General features: G+C 49.5%; 1 long non-coding RNA gene across 1 annotated transcript; it reads right to left on the bottom strand.

Moving 5' to 3' along the window:
- Positions 1–1,888: 1,888 nt before the first annotated feature.
- LOC100939421 (uncharacterized) lies at positions 1,889–5,807 on the bottom strand. Its single transcript, XR_002912866.3, has 3 exons — positions 5,493–5,807; positions 3,471–3,537; positions 1,889–1,974 (listed from the first exon to the last, which is right to left on the bottom strand). It is a non-coding gene; the product is annotated as an uncharacterized LOC100939421 (long non-coding RNA).
- Positions 5,808–6,011: the final 204 nt, after the last annotated feature.

The raw sequence follows: 6,011 nt of genomic DNA on the forward strand, positions 1-6,011 counted from the left end.
TTAGAGACTGGGTTCCCCCAGCCTGTTCCTAACCAGCCGTGTGGCCTCTGGCTCCTTTCTTCACCCACTAGCCCTTGGTTTCCCCATCTCAAGTGCTCCAGGAAGGAAACACACAGGCTGTGGCCACATGCGTGGGCATTCACAGCACGTGTGGGTGACATTGCTCATTAAAACACTAAAAATTAATTGGCATTCACAAAGTTCTAGTCACAATAGCAGACATTTTAAAAAATCAGAAACAAGCCAGGCACAGTGGCTCACGCCTGTAATTTCAGCACTTTGGGAGGCCGAGGTGGCACTTGAGCCTGGGAGGCAGAGGTTGCAGTGAGCCGAGATTGCACCACTGCACTCCAGCCTGGGTGACAGTGAGACCCTGTCTCAAAAAACAAACAAACAAACAACAGAAACAATTCAATTGTCCATCAGTATATGAGTGGGTAAACAAATGTCAATAGGCATATGATAAAATATCACTCAGCAGTAAAAAGGAATGAGCTATTGATAAACTCAACAACCTAGATATCAGGATCCCGAGCAAGAGTTCATACTCCATGAGTTAAAATTTTTTTTTAATAAATTGAAACTGATCTGCAGTGGTTGGATTCAGATTGCTGGCTGCCAGGAAGTCAGAGACTGCCTGCAAGGGGCTCTAGGGAACATTTTGTGGTGATGTTTTCTTTCTTGGTCATGGTGATACGTATCACGGTTGCATACATTTGTCAAAACTCATCGAACAGTAGAGGTGAAAGGAATTTTGCTGCATGGAACTTATTCCTTAATAAGGTTGATTTCAAAAATTAACTGGTATTTATACTTTTTATTTTTCAAATCTTGTAGAAAATAATAATGACATAAAATGCTCACAACATGTTCAACAAAAAGACTGTAAAATAACCTATAGTATGATCTAATGATTATATATACATGAATGTATGTATGCATTTATAACTTACGATATGGTCCGTTCATATAGATATGTGTACACACACACAAACACATATAGGCATGCGCACATATACACACATACAGTTTGGAAAATATAGCAGAAGGACTTTCAACCAAATGCACTCAGTAATTACCTCATGGGTAATTGTTTTCTTTTTATTTTTTAATTCTAAATACCCTCTTAGTTTTTTCTTAATTCTAAATATCCTCTTAGTTTTTTCTTAATGCTAAATATCCTCTTAGTTTTTTTTTTTTTTTGTACTTTTCTGTAATGAACACTTTTTTGTGGAAGAGTAGTCTTTTTTGCTTGCTATATTTTTCTTTATTGTTAATTGACAAATAATTGTATGTATTCATGAGGTATAATACGTTATATATATAACACTTTTCTTTTTATAAACAAATCAAAACAAACATCTCTTTTTTTGTTTTTTCAGCTGTAGCAGGCCAGGGACATGGGGCTGGGCCCTGGACAGGGTGGTGAGGACATCCCGGTTCCCACGAAAAGCAACTGCCTGGCAAGGCTGGAGCAGACGAAGAGGGAATGAGGGGCTGTGGCTCACTCCCCAAGTTCTTTGGCTCAGCTTCAGTGCTGGGTCATTCTTGGGGACTGCTATGCCCACTGGGCACTGCAGAACTTCTGGTGCGCGTGGCTAAGGGGAGTCGGGAAGAGCCCTGTCCCTGGACCAGACCTTCCTGTTTGGAGTACTGGGACCCAGTGACCTTGTGCACCTTTCCTGAAGCTTCTGGACCCCAAGTGGTCGAATGCAGAGTGGGCTAGGGAGTCACAGACTGTGCTTCCTGCTTTCATCCTCCGTTCCAGGTTCCTGTGCGTTCCGTGGGCCCATCCACCTGGCTGGGCTTGGCTAGGCTGTGACCTTCTCTGAGGACAGGGCTCTGCCTGCATTTGGAGCTGCTGGGACCTTAGTGTCACCCCCACTCTCGCCAGCTGGCCTCACAAAGGTGCCCAGGAGGAGACCTGATTGCCGACTCCTTTCTCCTCCCTGGCTGAGCAGATTCTACAACAGCCTGTGGAAATTAAAATAAGAGCCTAAAACTGTCAAAAAAAATTTTTTTAACCAAGTCACAAATGGGAAAGCTGAGGCGGCAGCAGGTTAAGGACACTTTGTGATGTAGCGTTCTCTCCCAGTGCTTTCGTACTGTAAACATCACAGTCCACGGTCCCTGTGAACAGGCGGCCACAGAGACTGGGTTTAGACTTGCCGGGGAAGGCTGCATCCGAAGTGTGGCCAGCTCAGAACTATTCCACCACATGGGGGGTCATTAGTTCTGCTCAGTTCTGTGGGGCCTCACTAGTGTTTCTATTTAAAAATAAGTCAAGGTAAAAGAAAAAGTTTTAAAATGTAACAGTCACGTATCTATTTCTGTAATTGTAAAGAAATACACTGTCATGTGACGGCTGGAGGCTCTGGAGCAGAGGGCCTAGGAGGAATTTTTTTTCTTTTTCTTTTTCTTTCCTGAATTCTCCAAACCATCTATAACAGTGTGTATTGCTTTTATAATGGGAAGAGATAAAATAGACTGACATTAAAAATAATTAAACTGCACCTGAGCCTACATGTCAAATGATAAACGTGACAATCAAAGGCACTTTTTATTTATCGAATACCTGGTTTGTGCCACATCTCCTGCTAGGCCCTCCCAGCATGCGGGCTCCTCAGAACACCCTGCAGGTGGGAGCTGGCACCAGGGTCCCTGAGGCAGCATTCAGCACCCACGTGGCAGAGCCAAGGCTGGACAGGGATGATTCCAACATCCAGGATTGTATTATGCTTATAACGACTTCCTGCCTGTTTGTATTTAAGACAAGGTCTCTCACTGCAGCTTTGACCTCCCGGGCTTGAGCAGTCTTCCCACCTCAGCCTCTGGAGTAGCTGGGAGTTACAGGTGCACACCACCATGCTTGGCTAATTTTTGTATATTTTGCATAGACAGGGTTTCGCCGTGTTGCCCAGGCTGGTCTGGAATTCCTGGGCTCGTGCAATCCACCAGCCTCGGCCTCCCAAAGTGCTGGGATTACAGGTGTGAGCCACAACGCCCAGCCCCTGTCTCTTAAAGGTGAACATTTTCCCTAAATACAATGATCTTCAGTTAAAATACTTGTATCTTACATAGAATCTGGAATTATTTCTGTAAACAGAATTTAGTAAAAGAAATATAAAAATCAGCTGGGCGCGTTGGCTCACGCATGTAATCCCAGCACTTTGGGAGGCCGAGGTGGGCAGATCACAAGGTCAGGAGATCGAGACCACCACCTTGGCCAACATGGTGAAACCCCGTCTCTACTAAAAATACAAAAATTAGCTGGGCATGGTGGTGCGCACCTGTAGTCCCAGCTACTCAGGAGGCTGAGGCAGGAGAATCGCTTGAACCCGGGAGGCGGAGGTTGCAGTGAGCCAAGATCGCGCCACTGCACCACTGCACTCCACCCTGGTGACAGAGCGAGACTGTCTCAAAAAAAAAAAAAAAAGAAAAAAAGAAATATAAAAATCATAGATTTTTACCTTATTTTACCTTATGACACTGTTGACCAACAGCCAAAGTCAGAATCAATTATGTAACTCTCAGAGCCTAGAACAAAATGAAAATATGGGTTCCCTTGTTCAAGAATGACTAAGAATTTTAAGATCGGGGACAGCCAAACATTGAGTGTGGGGCCCTTCTGCACACCGGCCCTCTACCACTGGGCAGGCCACACACCCACAAAGTCAGCCCTAGACAAGTTATTGATAGTGTATGATAGAACTAAGGTGACAGTTCCCTTTGGGACACACTCTAATCACCAGTGACCACCAGTCAGAAAACAAATGGGCTCAAGCCGCAGGAAGATGAGCCGTTCCCAAGGCATTTTCCAATCCAAAAAATAGCGGTCGCAGCTCAGGAATGAAGTTCCCAGTGAGGATGCAGCGGGAGACACAGCCAGGCTTCCCTCCCCAGGAAAGGGCCAGGCCCTGCATAGGAGCTTTCGTTAAAAACCAGGGAGGCTGCAGATTCTCTTGAAATGTCAACACGCTGGTTCCACACCTCGACAGAGCTTCAGTCACTCTGCTGTGGAGCGTGCGAGGCTGACCATCCTAGGCCTTGGGGAGAAATCATGGCAGCTGATGCCAGTGCTTGTTACTGGGAAAACACAGTAAGAAACTTCATCCCTAAATGTTTATACCTACTATGTACTCGCAAAAATTTAAAAAAAGATTTAGTATGAAAATGTAAAGTATCTCATTAATCTTTATCTTGATCATATGTTGAACTGATAATATTTTGGATATATTGGTTTAAATAAAATATATTAACTAAAAAAAAAAGGAAAACTTCACCCCGCCGCCTCTGAGAAAGGATCTTGGGGTTCATCGGCAGGTAAATGTTCCCCCAAAGGAGGTCCACTGTGGATGCTGGAAACGAACTGTCAGCTGACAAGCATCTGCAGCTCTGAAAACAAGGGCTCCACACATTGTCCCAGCCAGCGCCCCACCAGCCCACCCCCATCACATCTATGTCCTCAGCCCCACGTCAGGTTCTGGAAGTTTCCAGGGGGAGTGGACAGTACCCTCAGGGGCTCTTGGGGCTGAGACCTCTTCCGTGAATCACATATGGAAGCCGGGGACCAACCTCAGAGAGGATCATGTCTGAGAAGTCGTTTGAGGGGAAAAATATCCTATTAAGAGAGAGGTTCTCCAGCCCTTTGGGGCATCACACACGTTTGTGGGACAAAAGACAAATATTCCTCCCACCGCAATTCCCAACCAGGCTCCTTGTTCATTTTTCTTTAAAAAACAAGAAAAAAAAATCCGCATTCTCCGCAGCCTGAAATAGTGCTCTGGAGGAGCTGGCCTGGCCCGGGGTGTCTTCTCCATAAACACGCCTGGTGAAGAAGGATGGACAAAGGGAGGCCTCAGGCCCAGCTGGCAGCCAGAAGATCTGTGCCTCCCAGCGCCTCCAGGGCCCTTGCAGTCTCGAGAGATGTGGCTTGGCCACCTTTGCAGATTCCCAGGCCTGGGGCCACTCAGTTGCCTCCCCCAGCCCAGGTGTCTCCTCAGGACCCTGGCCTGGGAGGGTTTGAAGCCAGGCAGGGAAAAGACGGCAGAAAATGGTGGTGCCGGGGAGCTGGGCCGGGCCAGCAAATCATCCCGCAAGGTGGAGAACTGCGGGCTGAGGGCACCGTGGGCCTGGGCCCAGGACCCAGCATGGAACCCCTTCTCCTGGAGCACCAGGGGTCACAACAGTCCCTCCACTCCAGGGATCACGGGTGACCCACGGCCGGGTGCTTTGGGGACGAGACAAAGACAGCGTGTTCCTCCAAGCCCCTGCCTGCCGCTCCCTCACTGGGGCCATGGTCTGCGTGCCAACAACCTTTTAGGAAGCATCTTGTGCTCACCCCTCACCACCCCGCAAAAAAACCTGTGTCCAAAACACTTGGCAGTGGGCTGAAAACACTCAGGTGCCCCGAGGAGGCGCCGGGAGATGAGCCCAGAGCGCTGGCTGGCGAAGGCCCCAGGAGGACTGGGGCGTGGAACTTGCTTGTTTACCTCTTAAGAGAAAAACACAACGAAAAAAGCTTCTGGGTAGAATTGGAAGTTCTGGGGCTCTCGGCGCCGCGGCCTCCGCGCGGTTCTCTTCCTCCCCTCCCCGGCCTGCTTTTCCTCCTTCTTTCCCTCTTTGTTGCCAACCTCCGAGCCGCGGCTGAAACCCAGCCCAGCGTGTCCGCGAAGCCCGGAAACTTCCAGCTCCGCGACTGTGCAGAAAGTTGGGGGGCGCGGCCGGGGTGACAGCAGCGCCTCGGGGGCGGCCGCGGCGGCCACCCGGGACCTCGGCCTCCCGCGCCTCCCGCTGCCCCAGCCGCGCCCGGGGACCTCGGGCAGCCCGCGGGCCGGACGTGAACTTGACCCTGCGCTGTGCCCGCCTGGACCGCGGCGCGCTCGGGACCATCTGGTAAGCGCTACCCCTCCCGCCCTCGCCCGGCGGCGCTGGGGTCCGGGTCGGGGTCCGGGCTCGACTGCGAGGGCGTGTCCCGGGGTGGCGGGCGCCAGGGCTCCTCGGCCGCCGCA

This window comes from Pongo abelii, chromosome 23 (genome assembly GCF_028885655.2).
Source record: "Pongo abelii isolate AG06213 chromosome 23, NHGRI_mPonAbe1-v2.0_pri, whole genome shotgun sequence".
Classification (NCBI taxonomy): domain Eukaryota; kingdom Metazoa; phylum Chordata; class Mammalia; order Primates; family Hominidae; genus Pongo; species Pongo abelii.